At 37.5% G+C, this 23,500-nt stretch overlaps 1 protein-coding gene across 27 annotated transcripts in view; it reads left to right on the top strand.

The window, feature by feature from the left end:
* The window catches only part of NRCAM (neuronal cell adhesion molecule), a 148,258-nt gene that overhangs the window by 38,929 nt on the left and 85,829 nt on the right, over positions 1-23,500 (top strand). For all 27 annotated transcript variants that reach the window (XM_088054716.1, XM_088054699.1, XM_005519280.3 and 24 more), the window contains exon 2: positions 7,746-7,841. The gene's annotated coding sequence lies outside the window, so the exon portion shown is untranslated. The remainder of the gene's footprint in view (positions 1-7,745; positions 7,842-23,500) is intronic.

Genomic DNA, 23,500 nt, shown 5'->3' with positions numbered 1-23,500 from the left:
TTTTGGAACAAAGGAAAGTTATTCAGGGCTAGTTAAAAATTACTTAACCTGATTTCCCTACCATAATGTGTTGGTCACTGGTAAGAGGTAACTGGCTGTGTTCTTGAATAGAGCATCCTGTTGTTTATAGGAAAAAATCGTTAAAGGAATAAATGATCACTGAGAGAGCAACAACAGTGGGTTTAATTAAAGTATGTCCATGAAATTTCAGTGGTAACAGCTTAAAACCAGTGGAAGTGGTTATGATGAAGTTTCAAAATAAATAAATAAATAAATTCTATAATCCTTAGAGGATTCTGCTCTTCACAATTTTTGCTTTGTAGTATCACTTGACTTACTAGATACTCTTTAAAATTCACCTACCAACCGAAGTACTTGGGTTGAGTTTTTGGGATAAAGATATGTAGGTGACGGTGAATAATCATCTTGCATATCTTATTATCACTACGAAACTGTCTTTCAATGTCATCTTCACGTTAAAGTATTTTTAGACTTCATAATCATAAAGGCATTTTTCATAGAGAAACTCAAAATTTTTGCACACAAAATTATGATTGTTGAAAACTTCACTGGTAGTGTAAAGGAAATTGAAGCTGGAAGATGAAAAATAGAAAATCAATATTTTTATGCAAAAACATGGCAAAGAGAAGATGAATCTATCAAAACATGTACAGGGAACAAAGCTAAAGCAAGGCTATGCATTTCTTTAAGTTTCACATAGGAAAAGGAAATATTTTGCCTCTTTTCAAGCAAACACTAGTAGTAGTAGTAATATGATCCAGCATGCCTAATCTCAGTTCCTGTTGTGATCATCAAATTGAAATATCGTCCTGGTCGTGTGGACATGTCAGAAAACTTAATGGTGTACCTTCTGTACTCTAAAAATTATAATATTGACATGACGTCAGTTGTAATTGTTACATACAGAAGCTTTTGAAACCTTCAGCGTGCAAAGTAGCAGGTAAAAGAAGCAGCCCATTTTATTAACTTACTGTGATCGTGAGCCTTCGATCTTCTTCATTGCCCTAACCTAACTGCACGAGCAGCTTTTTTGGAGGGTCTTCCTTTGTTCCATTCCTGGGGAATTGTGACCCATTCTGCATTTCTAGAGTTACAGATCCTGTATGTGTTTGCCCAGTCCAACGTACCAGAGTCCAAAGCCTGTGTCTGGGGTTAAACTCCACCATGAGGTTAGCATTTCAGCTGATTGAAAGTCTCACATGAGTATTTCACTAACTGAATTTTGATGGGAATATTATTTTGACCTCAGAAAGCATAAATGATTTGTTACTTTTCCTGAGATTTATCATATGCCTGGAAAGAGTTGAGGACATTTGGAAAGGAAAGCCAAAAATCCATGAAAAAACAATGGATGAATAATTAGTGTAATCTGACAGTTCCTAGGTATTTCTCAGAATCTGTTTTTTATCTTTTCTGACAAGCAGATCTCAAAGTAAGGAACTGTGTTCTGTATGTGCACATCACAGCTTTTTTCTGATTAAACAGTTCAATAGGTCAAAAAATAGTTTTGTTAATATGTAAATTGTGCACTAAGTCATTCCTAATGGTTATATTAGTTTAAAGCTTCCTGAGGCTAAAATGGTACTAATATTTTTTAAAGAAAACATGCCAGGGGTAATGTTATGATTACAAAAAAAAAAAAAAAAAAAAAAAAAGTGCATATCTCAGTGAACATTTCCAGAGGCAGACATGATTATTTCTGTTGAAGAAAAAACAGCTATTGTGACTGAAAACCTTCTCCTATTAAAAATGTATTGGGAGCCATTTCAAAGGCTTCTTTTTAAGTCTCTACCACAAAGAGCCTGTTTTATTATGATACCTCCTGTCTTAACATTCAAGTGTCAGATTTTGCTATGGGTTTTGAGCTGTCCATTAAATATAGCACCTCCATTTTTTGAATGTTTTGAGTAGCCCAGTGAGGAGCTACTGTCTGGAAAGTGGGAGTCACAGTGGGAAGCTGAAGGGGAAAGGCCTCTGGAGCATTTAGTGTTTAATGGATCTACAGCTGTAGTGAAGCAGTGTGCAGAAATAATTCTGATTAGGCTTGGTCAATCAGACGACAAAATGAGTCCTGCCCCTCCATCATTCAGCTCTAAAATTCAGAGAACAATTTCTGCTTAAACCCAGTTAAACACAAAAACTGTGCTCAATCAGTTATATATGAGCTGAGTTCTTGATATAATGCACTGTCGAAGGCAGAGGGGAGCAAATAGTTAAGCTACTGCATTACCCAAATCATATTCTTCTGGGATTTAAACCATGAAAATAGCTATTTTGAGAATCAAGTTTTTCCAAGAATTAAATGTTACTAAGTAAAAATTACAGATTAATGCTATGCCACGTTTGTGGCATGCTAAGTAGCTTCTTATTTACAGCTTCATGTCTGCTGTTGTTATTTGAATGTACAGCTGTAAATGTGCAGTTAAAGATTAGTAACTGAATGGCAGAGGTTTTGCCTAATCAACACAGTATTATTTGATGGTAATTTTCCACACAAAAACATTAATGACCTGTAATGGTAATTAAGCTCTGTTTTTTTGTCCTCCTCAGCTAAGTGCAGCTCTAGAATTAAGTCACATGCAAAGTGAGAGCTCAAATTAGGATACTCTGGTTCTGTTTTGGCAAGTTAAGAGTTCAGGTGGATTCAGTCATTACTGAACCTCACTGGCAATCTGCTTTGAAGTAAATTCTTAAATCTAACTTGTGCTTTTGTAAGGAAAAACATTGTTCTAAGAAGCCTTGAAAATGGAGCAGGTTTCAAAAGGATCGGATGAAGTTATTGTTCTGAACTGGTTTTGGTGCTAATAGAGGCTGACAGAATTCATCCTACTACTTATAAAAAGATGTAAACCCCTTAAAGTTAGATATGTTTTAACTGAACTTAAAAAATACAAACAAACAAAGAAACAAACCCCTCAAACAAGCAAAAAATAAAACAAACAAAAACAAACCAAACAAAAAAATCAATCAAACAACCAAAAAAAAACCCCAAACCAACCAACCAACCCCCCCAAAAAAACCAAAACCCAAAGAGAAAAATCTGAATTTGTAACAGAACAAAACAGAAAGTTTTAAAATAGGGTTTCTTTCTTTAGGAGTTGAAAAAAAATGTTAGTTTTCTGTACCAGTGTTGCTTTAATGTAGTTCCTTGGAAAGGGAGGGTGGTCCAGAGGCTCATGTGGTATATGAAATCAGTATCTTTGGGACTGTGGGCAAGCACATTTGATTCTTTAAAATGTTTTCTTTTATTTCTCTGTATATTTTAATTTTCTTCCTTACACTGGAATTTCACCACTGAGTACAGATTGTAGTTTTTGCAGTGATCTGTCTCTTAAGCACACTGTTGGAAATAGGGGATTATCCCACTGGCAAGTCATCAGGTAGAGTAAATGTAAAGGAGAAATGAAACTATATCTCTAAGTAAATACACAAGTCACAGGTAGCATCTTGGAAGGAAATTGTGGATAATATAAGATCTGGATAAAAATCTTAAAGCTTATTGCCTTTTTTATGCACTGCATATAATGAAAAAGTGTGTATATATATATATATATATATATATAAAAATATATATATATAGTCTTTAATTTTTAATTACTCTTAAAAAACCAAACAAATGGAAAAATGCCCTAATAGCATGAGCGTAATTTTATTAAAAGGTTCATGCAGCTAAGCAGATTTAGCTCTGCTTTTCTATAAATACAGGGAAATGTTTAACCCCTATTGTATGGGCACAAAGCCTGTGCTGATCACACAGAAGCTTGGGAGGACCGAGGACAAAGCGACGGGTGGCTGGAAACGGCCCCTCTTGTACGTGCCCCTGCACAGAGGCCAGCAACAGCAGGGCTTAGCACCAGAGTTTTGTCAAGTTTGCAACATGAAGGGGAGCATGGTAAAAATTCTTACCACTTGCTAACAGGAAGAAAGGAAAAAGTAACCCACCAAAAAAGGAAGAGGACCAAGACAGCCGTGTAGCTACATGCACAAGGTAATGGCTGAGTTCCCTTTTCTATCCTTGTGCTTCCCAGTTACTCAAATAGTTGAGAATTATGTACCTTAGTATTAGTTGGCTTGATTTATTGGAATGAAATATCATGAAAAAAGTCAGGTTGTAACTTTGAACAGGGGAATAAGCCTATGCTATGTAACTTACTGAAACATTTAACTTTGATTAATAGTGATTGAAAGAATCACTGATTAATAGTAATTGAAAGAATGAGTTTCCATGTTTTGTATCCATGAAGCAAGGGCATGACTTTGCAACATATTAAAGATTAGATGGAATCTATATTCTATTTTGATTAGTATAGCATGCATAAAATTTGAGCATTGTTCTTCCGGATGTTAATATAATATAATCTAGGCTGGACTACCCACTCTAGAAAGTGTCTTCATGAGGATGTGTATATCAGAAATGAAAAAAACAGAAAGCTACTTTTGCTGTATCTCCTGTATATTTTTTTCCCATTATTACTTTTGCAGAATCATCTGGAGTTGGGCACACCCAGAAATAAGACATACATGACAGTAAGATGGATCATTGCCCTTATCAACCAACCAGGGTGGTTTCTCCTTTTCTGAGAGCTCCTCATTAATCCTTAGCTCTGAAAGGAGAAATTACACAAGGCTGAACAATGGAGCTCTGCAGTACTGGATTGCATAAAACTGTGCTTAAATACATTCAATATCAAAAAGCAAATATTCTAAATTAAAGAACTTTGCACAGTTTACTTTACTTTTTGTAAAGTAAACAGAAACGGAATTATATATATGTATATAGATACATTATTAATTTTATGAGAAAGCTGCATATTGTCTCACTATTGCTTTTTAAGGTTGCATTAAAAATATTAAAGTTTCCTGACATTTTGAAGAATATTTTTGAATACATTTCATATAAAACCATTTAGCCAGTCAGACTATGAAATAAAAAATGGATTTTTTGTATTGGATTTTTCACATTTGAACTTTTTGCATAGTTACCTATTGGAATCTATGTATTTATTTTTCTAAATTTAGCTTCCCTAAAGTCTATCGACACTTTTACAAGAAAAGCAACAATACTATGTAAATTGTAGTTATTTCATGAATATCTGAACAAGTAAGTATGCAGTAATCATAATGTCAGGTGAAGAAGATTAAAAAGTGTGCTTTGCATTTCCACAATATGCTAGTGACCAAGGAAATTATATGACCCCAAATATATCTCAGAAATTTTAAAACATATTTCATCTAATCTATGGACTTGTTTTAGAACCATCATTTTTACCCTCCTCCTTGATTTTTATTTCCTACTTGGTTTTTCCCCTTCTTTTAGTGAATCTTAAAGTTTCTGAGAAAATTATCCATGGTGCCAATAGAGCTGTGGTTTTCTGATGTATATGAGGTTTTATACAAGTCATCTCTGAGTTTCAGAACATGCCTAACTTTTAAACAGTGCCCTTGAGGCTACAGATATTCCTAAATGGCAGAGACAAGAAGACAAGGACAAATACCTGTCTTCAAGGTAGGCTGCTTGGCAAGGGGCCGGGCTACATTTCAATGCTTTAGAAAATGAGTCTCTTAAAAAAGAACTGGCTGTAATGTGAGTGTGGTCTGGGTGCTGTGGTGGTCCTGCAGCCCTGATAAGTAGCTGGTGTCTTTTAGTTCAGAATACCTGGAATAGTGGGAGCTGTGTTGCAGCCCATCAAAGCCATGATGTTACAGCTAATGCTGTAAATCCTGGGGTCTGCTCCAGTGTGTCCCATGGAGGCAGGTGGAGGCTGCAAATGAGGATGCAGTGCCTGGAATGTGAAAATTGCAGGGCTGTCAAGAGTGCAGAATCAAAACTTAAGGCAGTCTTACCCATGCTGTTGTTTGGAAGGGTTCTACAGGCTGGAGTGTTCCCTAAAGCACATTCAGGTTTTGTCTTGGAGACAGTATGTTGGGGAACTGAACCAGCCAGGAAGCAGCAAGAATGGCAGTGTGGATATAGCTGGTACCTTGGTGTAATGGGATCTTTGTGATCGCTGTCAGGCTGTGCTGTGGTCAATTAGGAGCTCCACACATGGAGCACTGCAGAATGCAAGTTCTGTGTTGACTTTGGCTCATCCAGGTCCTGCTGGTTTGCAGGCAGCTTTTCCAGCTGAACATACATAGCAGCAGGGGGTTGGAAGTGATTTGAGTGCCTGAATAAAGATTAAGGCAATGAAGTGAATCTCCTAAGAGAATTTCACCCCACTGAAATAAATTACACATATATATATATATATATATATGTGTGCCAAAACTCCTGATTTTGCAAAGGTAATGTATTGTTGCCAGTGTTTTAGGATGTAGGGGCAAGAAGTTGTTTTGGAAGAGCATGATAAAAAGCAATTTATGAGAAGTGTTGCTTGTTACTGAAAGAAATACCTACAAGAGAGATCTAGTCATTGGCAGGCCAATCTAACAATAGAAAGGCTTTTAAAAATATATGGAAAGAAATTGTATGACTGAATTATCAATTTGATGAGAAATTAAACTGATCTTCCTGTATCACTATTGTAAGCTGAGATCTTGCAGTCTCTCCTGGTTGACTTTACAAAAAGGCACCAGTCTGCAGTTAAGACTAAACTTTAATTACTTTCCTACAAGTAAAATGTGTATACTTTTATGTATGGGACACAAAATACCAGGTGCTGCAGTGATGCTAATTTGTTGCTGTTCACTGCAGTTCATCACCAGTTCACTGAAAGGAGGACCTCATACTGTGGCAAGAATAACTGTGTTTTCAGATAAGCAAGATGTTACAGCTAAAAGACTAGAAGGGGAGTCCTCAGAAAGTTTTTGAAACTCGCTTTCAAAATTCCCGGTCCTTCTTGAACCTTGCTTACTTGAAAGTTCAACTCCTCATGTGCACTACCATGGAAAGACAGGCAACTTGTCCTCAACAAAACATTAAATGTGTTTAAAATAGTTTAAAGTAATAATAAGTAAGAAATAGAGGAACTGTCTGCAGAATTCTTGTCAATAAATGAAGAAAGTAGTAGCTGAATTGAAAACAAACCTTTCCTGCTGTCTTCTCTTTGTTTTGTTCTTTTAAACTGGGGGAGTAGGGGAGTGGGGGATGTGAGTCCCATCCTTCCACTGGAATTTGTGATATTCTCCTAGAAAGTAGGAGTTAAGTTACAAATTTCCTTTAAGTCACAGCCTCTCTTTCTGGGCAAGTGCTGTCTGTGACCAACCATTTTCCTGCAACAGAGGCCTACTGTTACCTGTTACCACCCCTTCCAGTGGATGTCTTTAGAATTTTGGCACTTGTAGCACAAAGAGCACCATTTAGTCCTGAGGTACCCAGTGTACCTTAAGTTGGGTTACTTAACACTGGGAAGAAGTGGTTAGGCTTCCTGGTTGTTTTGCTTAAGTTTTGTGAAGCACCAACTGGTTATCACTGATAGTGCAGTGAACCTGGCTAAACTATGGTTGCTATAGTAAGTATGGTTGCTGATGTAAGTGGCTATTTTGGAGAGCTAAATGCCAATCACAACTTTGAAACCTAGGGAGCTGCTTTTCTCTCTAATGCTTCTTGTTTTTTCTTTGGCCCAACATATATTAATTAGTTACTATTCAAATACAATTTTGTTTGACTTAACTGAATTTAGTATTGCAGCTTTATCAAGAAATACATGAAGTATTTGTTGTAATTTAAGAGTCTGTAATTATTTGGCTCCATAATTATTTCAGATTCTATGTTATTTTTTCAGACAAGGTGGTAACATAAAGACCTGTCATACAGGAGATAAGAAAAGGAGGAAAAGTAAAGAGAGAGACCAACTTTCTCAGAAGGTATTTGTACAAAGGTAAGATCATTTTTCCTTCTAAGTTTTATTTCCCCATGCTAAGTGGGGAAAAAAACCCTGAACTACAGGCATTGATTTTCTATCTCTTCAGTTTCTGTCTTTTAATTTAGTATTATTTAATTTTCTATTAAGTAATGTCCAGGATAGTCATATAACATGTTATGCATTTACCTGCATTTTCATGTTTGTTTAACAGTCTGTGATTTTTTTTTTTTAATTTTATTTTTTTATTTCATCTCAGATTTTAACTGAAGGGCATATCAAAATATGTTAACTAGAAAAGCAGCTAAAAATATTTCATAGTTTCACATAATTGCAGGTAGCTTTAATAATTTCTGATATTCCTTACTGGAGAGAACAGGTATCGCGGCAAGTCAACTAGTGAAACACTAACTCTGGAAAAATGGACTTAGAAGGAACATGAAATATTGTACCAGAAAATTGGAAGTTTTTCTTCTAGCATAGACCACAGATATAGTGATGGGAACATTCTGTAATCTTTGCTCAAATGATTTAGGTCCTAATACCTTTTTACCAATCCCCCTGGAACTCCTCCCTGCTCTTGTGTTTGCATTGCATAACTCTCTCAGCATAAGTCGAGAGATCACTTTACTTGAAGTGAATAGTTGCTGCTGAACAATCATCTGTGGTTTAGTATCTGATTTTTCTTAAATGAAAAATCTGATTTGGGGATCTTGAATGTGGTATTGTATGTAGTTTAGTAGAACAGAGCTTTTCTATCTTTTACAGTATGTAGGCATGGATGGTTGTAAAGTGTTTTATCCCTCATTTATGTGGTCAAGCAAACAGAGCATCTGAAAGCATCAATAATATGTTTAAAACAGAGAAGGGAGGAGATGGTCACCGAAGCATTTTGACTTCTGAATTACTTCCTGGCAGTGTTACTGAAAGTAACATTTAGCGCATCTCTCCCTGCAATGAAGATATTTTGTTTGCTTGTTTGTTTTTTGCCTCTTCTGAAATGGTTATTGTGTTAGACACTCAGGAGTTAAATGCATCATTGGATAAAAAGAACTGTTACTGTAAGGTTCTTTAACTAGCCTGCTCTGGAAAAAAAAAAAAAATGACCATTGAAGACTCTGAAAGGCTTTTTGGATGGTAAACAAGTTAAGGAAGCTCTGAAGTTCTTTGGCTTTGCTACTGGCTGCTTCACTCACCAGGATCCTGGCACCCTATCATTGTGCCTTCATTGCCTCCATTGCTCCAGTTCTCCTGTCAGGGAATGCCACCATACAATACATCCCCTGGGGCTAATTGGATGAGTGACAACCAGCCAGCTCCAAAGTGACAAGTGTTTGAATGCCTAATTGGGTCAGTGCACAGGTGCCTGCTCTTCATGAATAAGATGTTCTAGCTTTTCTCTGTGACGTTCTCTTGGTTCCTCTCATTTTTCCTACAGTTGTGAAACAAAACTGTCAATACTTTGATGTGAGAGAAAAGGCTTTATCAAAGGAGAAGGATGATTTCCCATTGCCCTGCTTTGGTTAAACTAGCTTTAACGCTTGAGTACTGGCTGGAGGAGACACACAGAAATGTGTTAAAGTGATGGAAGTTTGCTGATACAAATGGACATTTCAGTAGAAAATAAGGTGAATTATTTGACTGGTGAAAACAAATACATTGCCTTAATCTCTATGTTAAGTGGTTCTCATACTGTTCAGACCTACAGGCTTGGGCATCAGAAAAAGCATGGGAGAGAAAAAGAACTTATTTTGTTGTATCTGCACAATGAGGCTTTTCCCTAAGTCAAATAAACAACTTGCCTTCATATAATGAAGTCAGACACAGGCAACTGTTTTGTCTTATTGAAGGCTTGGTGTGTGCACAGAAAACAACTGACAGTAAGCCCAGAATCTGTATTACTCAGATGAATTTCCTTTTGTCTCTTTCACAAAGAACCATACCTGGTTAGAAAGGGTGTCTGGTGATTGTCTAGTCCAACACCTGTCCTGATCATGTAAAGCAGCTTGCTGCTTGGACAGCTGTTGAACAACCATAGAGTAGAAAAGGGCTTTCTTTTGTTTAGGTAGAATTTCATCTGTTTTAGGTTGTGCCCATTGCCTTTTACCCTGTTGCTGGGCACCACTGAGAAGTGTGTTTCACCCTGTTCCTCTCAGGTATTTATGCACATAGATAAGATCTCTTGGAGCCTTCTCCAGGCTGGAGTCTCAGTGCTTTCAGGCTCACCATGTCAGATGCTCCAATCCCTTAATCGTCTTGGCAGTCCTGCACTGGACTGCATTCTGGGATGCTTATGTTTGCTTGTACTGGGCAGCCCATGAGTGGACACAGCCCTTCTGGCATGTCTCAGCAGTACTGAGTGGAGCGGAATGATGTTGATCTTGACCCGCTGACATATTTTCCTAATGCAGCACAAGGTATTTTTGGCCTTCCCTGCTACAAGGGTACACTGCTGGCTTATGGTCTTGCTTTGGAGCCCACGAGGCCCTCCAGGTGCTTTTCTGCTAAGCCTCTTTCCAGATGATCATCCCTCATCCTGTTCTGGTGCTTGGAGTTATTCCTCCCTAGGTGCAGGACTTCGTTATTTCCCTTTGTTGGGCTTAATAAAATTCCTGTTGGTTTATGACTGAGCTTTTCAAGGTCCCCCTGAGTGCCAGTGCAACCAGCTGGTCTGTGAGCTGCTCTTCCCAGTCGGTGTCATCAGGAGACTTGCTGAGAGCGCCCTGTATCCCATCACCCAGGTCATTAATGAACTAGTTAAATGGAACTGCCCTGCTACTGATCCCTGGAGCACACCAGCAGAGTTCTCTCTAGCTAGGCTTCGTGCTGATCACAGCCCTTTGAGCCCAGCAGTTCAGCCAGATTTCAGTCTGTCTCGCTGTCCATTTCTGTACTCTGTACTTTATCAGTTTGTCTGTGGGGAATTTATGGGAGACATTGTCAAAAGCCTTGCAAAAGTCAATATAAACAACATCTGCTGCTCTGCTGTCACTCACTGAGTCTGCCATTAGCTGGTCTGTTCTGCCCAGAGTGTCTCAGTCCCAGCAGGTGCTGCTGGCAGGGTGGCTCCAGGAAATCAGTGTCTCCCCAGTTCAAGGTTTGTTTGAAACAATATTCTCACTTTTGCTTTGGCTGACTTGAACATGTATTTCTAAAATGCACTTTTTTCATTATATGTATATTTAAAAGAGTAAAGAGAGTTATTTATACATAGAATATTTTTCAAAACTTGACTAAGGGGTGTGAAGTCAGCTAGGTAGCTACTGTCAACACTGTTTATACAGAAACTGTTTATGTTCCTCACTGTCCTTACTAATAAAAAATCCTGCTGATGGAAGTGGAAAATAAAGAGAAGAAAGGGTTGACACAGTGTCTCACAGCTGTTTAAGATAAATAGATTGAAAAGAGGGTACTTTTAATTAGCAGGAATTATAGGAATTGTTTATAATAACAGCAGTACAATTTTTCAAGTTTACATTATTCCTCGTAAAATTTATTGTGAAAAATGCCCTCACTCTAACAAGGCTAATCATCTAGTTAAATTTAAGAAACTTGATAGGAGACATTGTCTGTAAAAGAGAAGCATAATTTAATAATCTGTATTTTCCTAACATCAGCAAAAAAAGGATGAAGACAGTTTCTCATTCAAGAATCAAAAGTAAGCATTTTACATGACAGAAATTATCTCTAGAAATCAGAGACATTTTTAACAGATTGGATAATGGAAGGCTCTAGAAAGAGAACTCTTGTATTTTCATTTGTGGAAAAACATGAATTTATTTTTGTTAAAAAAATACCTCACAAAGCTTTCATTTATTGATAATAAGCTGATATGTTTCATAAATGTGTTTACAGCTAAAAAGAGTTTAAACAGAAGTAGCTGTAGCTCATTTAGGGATCACAGCCACTCTGGTTCTACTGAAGTCTGCCCAAATGTAATAAGTGCATAGTGTCTAGGATAATTGTATATATATTGATGTATTGATAATTGTCATATAAGACATTAGGTTTTTTTCTTACTTCATAATCTCTGATTTCTTCATATGTAGATTAAATTAAATGGACCTCTTTAATCACTTTTTCCTTTTTTAGATGTCTTGCTATGTGTTTTTCCAATATGTTAAAAAAGGACAGCATGTAAGGAAAATACATAATCCTGAGTTTCTCAGCTACTGATGCATGCTCAGTTTACAAGAACTTTGGGTGATGACTTACATAGGATAAAAGCGATACTCCTACGTCATTGCAAATTTGAGTCTGTTCCTGTGGTAACTGTGCATGCAGCCACCCATGCCATAAATAAACATTTTATAACTTTTTTCTTTTTAAACATAATGTTAAAAGGGGAGGGATGGAAAAGAAAAGAAACATTAAACCAAATTTTATGAGTTTGAAACTTTCTGGATCACTAACAGCACCAATTAAAAGCATTTTAAATGTTATGGAGTCTGTTAGATGCATCTAAATGTACAATCAAACATTTTCTGAGTGCATCACTAGTTAGAACCAAAGGCAAGTTGGAAGTTTCCCAAGTTGACAGTACTCCCTGTAGCTGATTCTACTTTAACTACAGGACAACTACTAGATTACATCTAGTTCATTCTTAGTTAATACTTCAATAGCTTGGGCATATCTTTGTTTGATAAAGAAGCGTGGAGGGAAAATAGAGGAGAGGTATTGAAACAGTAAAGTTTCTAAATCTGACACAATTTTTAAACTTCAGTTGGAGAATTTCTTTTTATGTGAGTACATATAAATTTAACTTTTGACTTAAGTCCTCCTGAAGTTTGGAAGACAGTGAGGTTTATATAGTTTTGTCAATGGCCTTTCCCCCCATAAAACAATAATGCTTCAGGTAAAGCTTAGGTGCAGCTTAAACACTTGCATTTACTTATTGCAGCTAGTCTGTAAGGTAAATATATAATCTCATCTTTAAAGACTCTTCAAGCTATATAATTAGTAGAAAAAAGCAGTAACTTAGTTTTTGAGGTCTTCTGGTAGAACTGGAAGTAGCCCAGTACAGCCTCCTGTTCAAAGCAAGGGAAACTGTAGAGTCAGAGCAGATTATTCAGGGTTTTTCCCCATTCAAAAGTCTCCAAGGGTGGAGGTTCTACAGTCTCCTTGGGCAGCATAATATGTCCTTAACAGCTCTACTTGGGAAATGTCTTAAATCTGATTGAACTTTTCTTTGCTGTAGTTTATGACTACTTCATCTTGGCTTTTTGTGGTGCACCTTGAAGTCCAGCTGTGTATTTTCTGACATCCCCCTTCTTCTGTGTCTTTAGGGATTTGTATTAGAGATATACGAAAACTTTTGCACCAACACTTGACTCAATACTTTTCAAAATTCTTAGATACTTTTGGGAAGCATTTTACATCTTCCTTTATATCTAAGTTTTTGGAGCATGCTAACATGAGAAATGGGCAATAAAAGCTAGTCCTGAAAAAGACTGCAGCATGGTGCTGAGCCTTTCTGTGTTGAAATCCCAGAACGCATCATTTTTACTGCATTTGTCATGGAAGGCTTGGAAATGCTGAATATTTTATAGAATTCTTTGCCAACATGTAAGTTCGTGTTCACAATTTCAGTAGTGCGCAGTAAACAAAGAAGCTGAAACAAAGGACATAATTGAATTTTCAGAAAATCTTGTGATACTGTATGATACAAAAGATGAGCTTACAAAATCATTTAGGAAAAGACCACTGAAAGGGATTACAGCAGAATGTAAAGTACAAAGGGTAACAGTTCAACATGGAGAGGGATAAATTGTTTTTTAAATCACTATTGGGTTTTAAATCACTGTTTTTTATTACTGTCTATAATAAAGGAAAAGAGATGCAGTTTCTTGTTTTTATTGTAAATTTATAGACGAGTTAGTAAATATAATCAGCATACATAATATTATGGGATAATCTGGATAGATTTATGCATCAGAAAAATGTAATGGATGTAACAAAGGCAGCAAATGTGCATTTTAATATCTGGAGGGCTTCAGCCTTTGCTGAAGGCTGATGTTGTTTTGCAGAGGTGTCTAAACGACCCTTTAATTATCTGAATATTTTTCTAGTGTTTTGCAGAACGTCTCTATTATGTCTAAATGTATGTGAATATTTAAGTGACTGACGCAATGTAGCTCTTCATTTTAAATTTTTACTATTTCTATCAAGGAATTCATATTTTAAAAGCATTAAGACAGCAGAGTCATTTGTTTGTTATTGATTTAGCTACATGTTCATCTCTGCAACAAGATGTTCGTGTTATCAGTGTTACAGATTGGTAGTACATGGAGAGGTATCTGGAACATATGGATTTATTTTTAAAAATGTAATATGCCAGCAAATCTAGATCTGTGCTTTAGATAGAATGAATAAAGGCAAGTAGTGTGTGGTAACTAACTCCTCCCTTCTCTTAATTTCCCAATAAATATCTATGTCAGTTAATTCTCCCATATCAGAACCATATAGTAGCAACAGGGGAGGGCACAGAATGCATAGAAAGTAATTTACTGCTGAAAATAATAGTAATTGCTCCACTGAATGGAGTTTAATAATGATTTTGCTTCAGTTTCAAATTCTGAACTATGTTTTGTTGATCTATCTCTAGGAAAAAAAACCCAGTCTTTTCACTGGAATCGGAATTGCTTGTGATTTCAGAGCCTCAGTTTCTTCTGAGGAAACTGAAACTTAATCTTCTGAATCTTACAGAATTACAGAGTCGAAGCTGAATTTATTCTTTATACTTGTCCTAGTTTAGGGCAAATTAGGGAGGAAAACTCCAAATGGGGATTTCCTCAGGGAAATGCCCCCTCCCCACCCCTGGTCCGGAAAAGGGAAAAAAAAAAAAAACAAGCAAAAAAAAAAATTCTTGGAGAGAAGTGGAAAAAGCTGTTTATTTAACAGAAATTGAATAATATTAAATAATAAAACCTCTCGCTGTTCGATGGGATGGCAAGTCTAGGAAGAAAAGTCCTTTTCATGTGGTGTAGCTCGGCTCGCTCAGGTTCTTATCAGTCCCTCCGGCGCTGGAAAGTGCCGAGGCCCAGGCCCCGGTGGGCCACAGGCGTGAGCTCCCGGGGTTTGGCTGGGTGTTCAGTCCAGAGCAGGCTTGCACAGATCCAAGAGAAAAAAAGGAGGGAAAAAAAACAAAGGTCCAGGGAACTCCTCTACCTCAGCTAGCTAAAACTAACTAAAAGCCAGAGAGAAGCTCTGTCCCGCTGTCTGTCCGTGCTGCAGACACCACAGTCCAGGAGCGGGATGTGTGGGAGTGATGTTTTTCCTTAACACACTGCATACTTCTTCTTCCCCCTCTCTTGCTCTCAAAGCCAGGCTTAAAGGTGCAGAACTTAATATATAACATAAACCAGACAATTGGGGATACCAGTATCATAAAGTCACCCCAGGACAATACTCTACAGTGCTCCCAGCATGACAGTATGTGCATCACCCAGATTTAATTCCTCAGTGACCCCTAGTGTCTTCAGAGGAGGATGAGGCTGGTGCCTGACCTCAGGACAGTTTTCCATGAGGCTCTTTGCTTCTTCAGTAGGGGAATTTGGCCTATTTTCAATTCAGAGGCTCAGCAGGGACAGAGGACAAGCACCTCCAGTATCTCTGGCTTGTTTTTGTGAGCAGAGGGAGGGAGCACTGCTGGTGCACTCCAAATATGCATCACATGTGCTCCTGCAAGCAGGTCAGACCAAGCTTCACCTCAACTCTTACAGCTTATTTTTAATTAAAAGTGAAATAATGCCATTAAAGTTAACCCTTCATCATAATGTATTCCAATACCATTAGCAGGTCTGAGTATCCAGAGTGTACTAGTCTTGATTTTTCTGAATTGAAAATTTAAAGAATATAATAAAATATGTCATGTGTGATTAACAGCCTAGCTAAACCCTTTTTTTTTTTTTGTAGAGGACTTGTTTCCAAACAACAAACCCCAAATGGATTATTCATTCTATGCTAGGCATTATTGCATCTCGGTGTTACCTCAGTTTGCATTTTCCTGACAGATAACAGAGTTTCCAGAATTGCATGAGTTACATAGTTTACAGTATTGTGAAATGAAGTCAGCACTTTTACGATTTTTGCTGAAGTTATTTTCTTTAAAAATAAATGATTCTTGTTTAACCTCCATATTTTCTGTCTTGTGAGAATTTTGAGTATTTTTGTTTCATTATCGACAATTATTCTGATTCTAAAATTGGTTCAGCTACTAAAAAAATATTTTACTAACTTCATGTTCCTCTCCACTGTATTTCTTATGTTGCATAATCAGTTACCTTCTAATCAGAACCTTTCTGACCTGAAATGTGTAGAACATAGTCCATTTGGAGGACCTGACAGGAAAGGAAGAACTGTATAAAGGGTCTAAATAACTGCAGAAGTTTAAATTTCTAAGAAGACACATCTTCAAACAGGAGACATTCTAGTTGTATTGCCAATGTAGTTAGACACTAATTATCTGAATGTCCCAGTTCTCTAAAGTATTGTTCCAGTGGAGTGTCAGATTCCACCAAGAATGGTGAGAGCTTCTACTTTCTGTATATGGCTGTATGTACCTCGGTAAATTTCATCCAGTCAAATATTGATTTTTATGGCTGAAGGGAAACTCTGCCCTCCTCATTGACTGGAAAGATGAATTACAGGCTGTTTTCCCCTGGAGTCTCTCAGGGCTGATCTACGACTTGGAAGTTCTGTTGGCAATTTACTGGGCAGTTAAATTCCCAGGAAGTACTTAAAAGGAAAATGGATCTTTGGCTAGCAGGAATGGATGTTTTCTAGCCAAAGAAAAGAGAAAAATGTTGCAAGAAGATTTAAACCCTGTAGGTATATATTAAATAACCTACCACTAGCTGTCAGGTCTTTCTGCTAGCCCAAGTGTGTTCAGACAGATTTCTGCAGTCCAGCATGTGAAATGGCAGCTCTCATGCCAGACAGGTTTGGAAGGTATTGAACCCTTCACATCTAGACCAGCAGACTGCAGAAGGATGATATGCTTGCACCCATTAGTGTTTTTCAAGTAGTTGCAAAGATTATGAAGTAGAGTCATATACTGAATGATGGTATGGAATAGCATAAAGTAACCATTCATCCAAACAGTATTGCCTTGGACTGCTTGCAGAGCCCTGAAGAATTTGACAACTTCAGTTCATGCAAATTAAATGGATTAAATCTCTTACCATGCATTTTTTTCATGATACTTCTCCATGTCTCATTGACAGCTAGTAGAGTGTTTGTTGTTGAAAGAGCAGACATTAGTTTGTGAGTTTTGAGCCTTTGGGATCATTTCCAGAACAATCAGGTGGTTCAGGAATGTGGAAAAGTGAAATATGAATGAATTATATTAGTTGATATAAAATGTTGGAAAGAGACAAAATATTCATGCAGCCTGCAGGTATTGATGTGTTTATGGGATTTTATGGGAACTATAAAAGAGTTATTTTTCTACATTAACATTTGAATCTTGTTTCTTTCCTTACACAGTACCCACAAAACACTACGTGGTGTAAAATATGAATTGGATTCTCAGCATTTTCACATGAATGCTGCTATCACCTTTTAACTTGGTTTATAAGTAAGCTTTTAAACTGAAGGTTTTGTAAAACAAATTTTCTCTCTACAGAAGTATCCTTTCTTTAGGCAGTTGAAAATTAACACAAGTCAAGAAAACCTGATGGAGCATTTTTTTGGCTCCTTTTTGGAACTGATGCAGAAGAGTGATGAATATTTTATGCATAAACTATAAGGAAACTGGATCCATGCCTTTGGTTTTTAAAACCAAAGTAACAAAACAAAGTCCTTCCAATGTGTTTGATGCTTATTTTCTGGTATCAAAAAAGTAAGTTAGGAAGAGGATTTTGAGAGTTGATTCTTCATAATGCTGTTCTAAAAATCGTGCAGACAACTTGTATGAAGTTGCAGGAGGGTTTGTCATTGATGCCAGGTAATTTTCATTGAGGCAACTGTTTCACTTAAAGATCCAAGAAGAATTCTTAGTTTTATTCTTTTCACAAGCACCTTGTAACACAGTCTGCTCTTCAGCGAGTGGGACAGAACACTCATAAGGATGAGGAACAGCTTCCACAAAACGGAAACTGTCTCATCAGAGGTTCTTATTAGAAGGCAGCCCTACACAAGATGACACCTGGAGTTTGATACACAGTGCACCCCTTATTACTAATTCATCTTTGTACTTCATACCAGCAGTTAAGTTTTCTTGAGTGCAGAGAGTCCCAGCTTTTGGGGTAATAGAAACTCCTGAGAGCCTCATGATTAGGGCCTTTTGCTAGCTTACACATGAAATGCTAAATGCCTACTATACAGGTTTCCTTCTACTCTGTAGCTATATGAGCACTGGAACAGGCTTCCTAGGGAGGTGGTCACAGTATCAGCCTGTCAGAGTTCAAGAAGCATTTATACAACACTTCCAGGAACTTTGTGGGCCTTGGGACTGTCCTGTGCAAGGCTGCACAAGTTGGACTTGATGATCCTGATGGGTCCTTTCCAAATCAGCATATTCTATGATTCTACCACACTAATGTGCAAAGTGTTTCTGCATCCATTTTCTGTATTCAAAGTCACTGTATGTTCTCATCGCTGCACAAAAGACTCGTAGCTCTCTTTTCTGGTTCTATGCTGATATAATAGTACTTTAAAGTCAGGACAAAGAATTAAAAATCTTCCATCAGTTTCTGTCTAGGTAGGTATTTCCTCACTGAGATAACTAGCTGTTTGAATACTATGCAAAAATGTGGCTTTTGTGTTCAATATAATAGGGGACATAGATGCCCAAACCAACAATGTGAATTACTCTTCTTATGGTGCTTGAAAGTGCTTGAAAACCTGTGCTTGAAAACCTGTGTCTGTTGTTTCTGGGTTTGGTCCAAGGTGTTCAAGTAGGGTCTTGTGTCTCATGTATACAGTATTTCATCTTCTCAACTTGTTCATTGTTATTACATATTCCTGAATTCCATAGGGTCCAGCATTAAATGACCTAACCAGTCAAGAACAAGGTTTTCTTCCCTGGAAAAGTACATACAAAATAAACAAATATATGAACACTGAGTTGCAGATTTTAACAGCAAATGTTCCTGCACCCATGATTGTTCTTGCAGCTGCAGTAGCACATCTTCTCTTGTAAAGGTTCAGCTCTTCTCCTACACCTGTTGTTCAGTGGAGGGCTCAGCTGTAGTCTTGCCTTCAGGAGAGCTTTAAGAAGTATTGTGCAAGAAATGAACCTATGAGAGAAAGGTTACAAAGAGCACAGGCTTAGGACCCAAATGGACTGTAGGGCAGTATGTTGTACACTGTACCTTGGCAGGTGTCAGCACTTATCTCTGTCATGCATACAGTTACCATCCCTGTCTCTTTGGTACAATGACTGCCTGACATGTTGTTTCTGACAGTGGCTTCTCTGTGAAGCCCCTGAGATATGGTTGGCACAGCACTTTTGCTCTCATGCACTCTCTTGCACCCTGCTTTTCTTCTCGCAGACCTCAGGAAACCTGCTTACTTGAACTGTACTCCCCCCTGAATTTAAATCACATCGGTTCAGCACACCTTCCGTTTTGTCTCCCGGAGGAACCCATTTTGTACCAGGTTATGTAGCTCCTCTGTTACTTGTACTCATCCAGGTGATAATCTTATTTGTTTTGGATGCATTAATATCTAATTGAATTTAGCAGCAGAATTCCTATTGACATTACCAAGTTAAGATATAATACATTACCTTTGGGCGTCTGTGATGAGGTTGCTTTCCTAGTGGTATATGAAAATTGATGGAATTAGGTTCATCAATTAGAATACAGAATAAATATATTAGAATATTCAATTTACTTCTCTAGTTGATTTTGTGAAGCTCTTTTCATCTGTACTAGTCTACACAAGTCAGAAGACCCATACAAAGATGACTATGCTTTTTTCAGCGTATTCGATTTGAAAGGAGAGTGGCCCATGACAGGATATGGAAAGCTTTCTGTGACACATTGTGTTTCGATTTTGGCTTGGATAGAGTTTATTTTCTTCACAGAGACTGTATGTGGCTGTCTTTTGGATTTGTGCTGAACGCAGCGATGATAATATATATTTTTGTTACTGTTGAGCAGGGCTTACACAGACCCAAGGCCTTTTTTGCTTCTTGCACTGCCAGGAAGTTGGAACTGCATTGGGAGGCTGGGGGGAGACACAGCCAGGACAGGTGACCCCAACTGACCAAAGGGAGATTCCATATGACATCATGCTTGGTATATGCAGTGGCGGGAAGAAGGAGGAAGGGGGGATATTTGGAACTATGATGGTTTTTTGCCCAGTAACCATTATACATGATGGGGCCCTGCCCTCCTAGGGATGGTTGAACATTACAGAGCAGTGAATTAATTCCTTTTTGTGCTTTGCACGGCTTTTGCTTTTCTTATTTAAACTGTCTTATCATGAGTACATCTGAGGATAGAAAGCTAAAAGTTCTGGCCCTAAACTTGTTAGGTAGAGGCAGGAAGAAGGACCTCAGCTTTCAACAGAACTGAGGTAAAATTTCACTGACCCTATAATGTAGGTGTGTGGGCACCGTCATCAGAGGGGAAAAGTGCTTACAATATCACTTCACATTCACTTGGGATCAGTATTAGCATAATACATAGTAGTAGGTGATTTCAGACTTCTAAATAAACACCAGGGATTGCATTACCTCTGTTGCAAAAGGTGAAGTCTAATATTTGTGATATCAAAGTTCTCCAGTTATGCCTTTTTCTGCAACCTTTGTAAGTCTTTTGTGAAATAGAAAAACTATTACACTGCAACATCTGTGGAGCATCTGCATTTTCAGACTTTTATTAAATGGTTAATCTATACAGGATTTGTGGAATCCAAAGGAGAAACATTGTTAAATAATGCATGCTGAGGAAAACATAATCTCATGTTTATTCCACAGAGGCTTTTGGTTTTGTTTTGGGATTCATGAACTCTCATGGGCCTTCTAAAAATTAGCAGATCTGAGTACTGTAACAGCTCAATAATGTAATCTGTCTAGCATCAGGAGCCCTCTTTTGCAGAAGCTAAGTGGTTTTTGATATGTGATGTGGTCCAATAATGTTGTGAATCTCTTTGGCTTCACCAGGGAGTAAATGACTGAGTATCAGCAGTTTGTAAAGCCTGTTAATACTGCTGAAAGAATAGATAATGACAGTATACAGTACTAGAACAAAATGATAAAGACTGGGATATACAAAAGTTGATGGCCACTTAGTTTTTAAAATAATTACAGTTCATGTGGGTATGGCTTTTACAGCTTTTGAGTATAAATCCTTTTTGTTGAATTTCTATGAAGTGTTATTCAAGAAACACATTTCTGCAAGAAAACTGTCAAATGTTTAGCCACCGAATGCAAAAACAGTTCTTTGAAATCTGTTATGATTTCAAAGATGTCTGTCTATTCATTAATTTTTGAAATGCCAACAAAGCAGGCATGAATTAAAAAGGAAAAAATGTTATGAAAGATGATATATCCTTCTCATGTTAAAATTTATACTACAGTTGTGTAAGGAAGTTACTGACCTAATCTAGTGGCAAGATGACAGAAGAAATTGAATATTCTGCCTGGCAAAATACAAAAAAAATTGATTCTGTGAATTACTCATAAAATGTTTTTGTTTTGTAATTCCTTTAAAAGAAATCATGATAGCGTAAAAAAAAAGGATGGGCAGACTCTCTGAGAACAGTAGGAAGTATCTTTTGTGTCTACCTACTCCAGTGCACTCTGTCAAATGCCAAAAGGAAAGGCTCTACCTGCTGTCACTGCCAGTACCTCTGTACAAAAAATGTGCTTTCTTTCATAAAGAAAGGTTAAGGGGCTTTTCATTGCATTCTGTAGTCAGTAAGATCCTGTGTAAACTAATTTTGAATTTCTGAGTACAGCACCTTTAAACCTACAACTAGCTTAGTAGAAAACTTCCTGTTAAAGTTCTTGTGCTCATTGACATCCTTCTGTTATTGTTAGTAACACAGGTGGTACTTCTTTCATGTTTAAAGTACCTGTCTACCTTTAGAGGAGAAAATAAATGGTTATTTATTCTTATGAGATAAAGCTTCCTGATGCTGGTAGACTGACTTAGCCACTGCAGTTTATCTTGACAGAGCTAAACTGAGCTAAATGCTTTCCCACTCAGAAACATTTCTCCACAGAGAAGCCTCCAAACAAATAAAGGATTCCTACAGATTTGAAAAGATGTCAGCTGGCATGTGTGTTCTCACTGACAATGCTGAAAGAGAGGGAGAAGCTTAAACAGAGCCTGAAAAGTGTCAGTAGCCTGGGCAAAGTGGAGGCAGTGAGCTGCTCCACCAGGGTGCTGCCTGAAAAGACCATGAAGCTTTGAGCACAAAAATAGCACTGGATTAATTTTTGAAAGAATGTCACATTGGACTCTCTTAGATGAATGAAATGTGTTTTTAAAATCTCCTTTTTGGAATAACCTACACAGTGGGATGCCTCTTGGCCTGCATTCATGTCAAAAGCAGTATTTCTCTTCTTTTACTGCATTGACAGTGTTTTAAAAGTTTCTTTTTTTATCTTTTTCTTCCTAAAAGGATACCAACAGTTGAAATGAAATTAGTAGCCAGAACCTTTTACAAATCTTTATTCTTCTATGAGCTTTTCTTTAATATGGCACCCAGTTTAGCTGATTATTTGGCAAAAATAGGTTGAAAATTCTGATATTAGCTCAATGAATTCTAATTCTCCCTCTTTGTCACATTCCAGAATATTATATTAACCTAACAGATTTTCTGCCAATGATCTGTCTTTGTTTGCACACCTTTTCCATAAATACCTCAAATATAATTTTTTGTATTCCTTTTTAATAGCAGATTTAACTATTGGGTAACTGATATAATGTGCAAACTAGTGTGCAAATGGAAAAGCTCTGTTGTGACAGAAGTATTTAAGATTCAGTGAGCACAGAAATTGCAATCAGGGTGGTTTTTTAAAGAAATGTGTTCATCAGAGCAACAAATTATTATGTTGAGAAATATAGCTCTAATTTGTTACGGGGTGGACTAAATACTATTTTCATATATGTATGTATGTATATGTATATACACACACATGTATGATTAATTCTATAAGTGTGTAATGTTAGTAACTTTATCATTTATGTACACCATAATTTTTATAAAAAACAGAATTTGTGTTTGAAAGGTTTGTGTTGGAAAGGACCATGGGCAGGGACACTTTACACCAGGTTGCTCAAAGCCCCATCCAGCCTCTCCCTGAACACTTAAGGGATAGGACATCCACATTTTCTGTGGGTAACCTGTACCAGTGCTTCACCATCTTCACAGTAAAGAACAGCTCCCTAATATCCAATATAAATCTACTCTCTTTCAGTTTGAAGTCACTCCCCCATGTTCTGTCAATACTTGCTCTTGTACAGTCCCTCTCCAGCTTTCTTTTAGGCCCCTTTAGGAGCACTTGTGAGTCTCCCTGGAACCTCCTCTTCTTCAGGTTGAACAACCCCAATTCTCTCAGCCTGTCTTCATAGGAGAGGTGCTTCAGCCCTCTGATCATCTTTGTGATCCTCCTCTGGATTTGTTCCAACAGGTACACATCTTTCTTGTGTTGGGGACCCCAGAGCTGGATGCAGCACTCCAGGTGGGGTCTCATGAGGGCAGAATAATGAGGGGGG

This window comes from Pseudopodoces humilis, chromosome 5 (assembly GCF_049639895.1).
Source record: "Pseudopodoces humilis isolate 2021_Gansu_Grassland_sample_001 chromosome 5, ASM4963989v1, whole genome shotgun sequence".
In the NCBI taxonomy this organism is placed as follows: domain Eukaryota; kingdom Metazoa; phylum Chordata; class Aves; order Passeriformes; family Paridae; genus Pseudopodoces; species Pseudopodoces humilis.
This window is presented reverse-complemented; position numbering and strand designations above follow the sequence as displayed.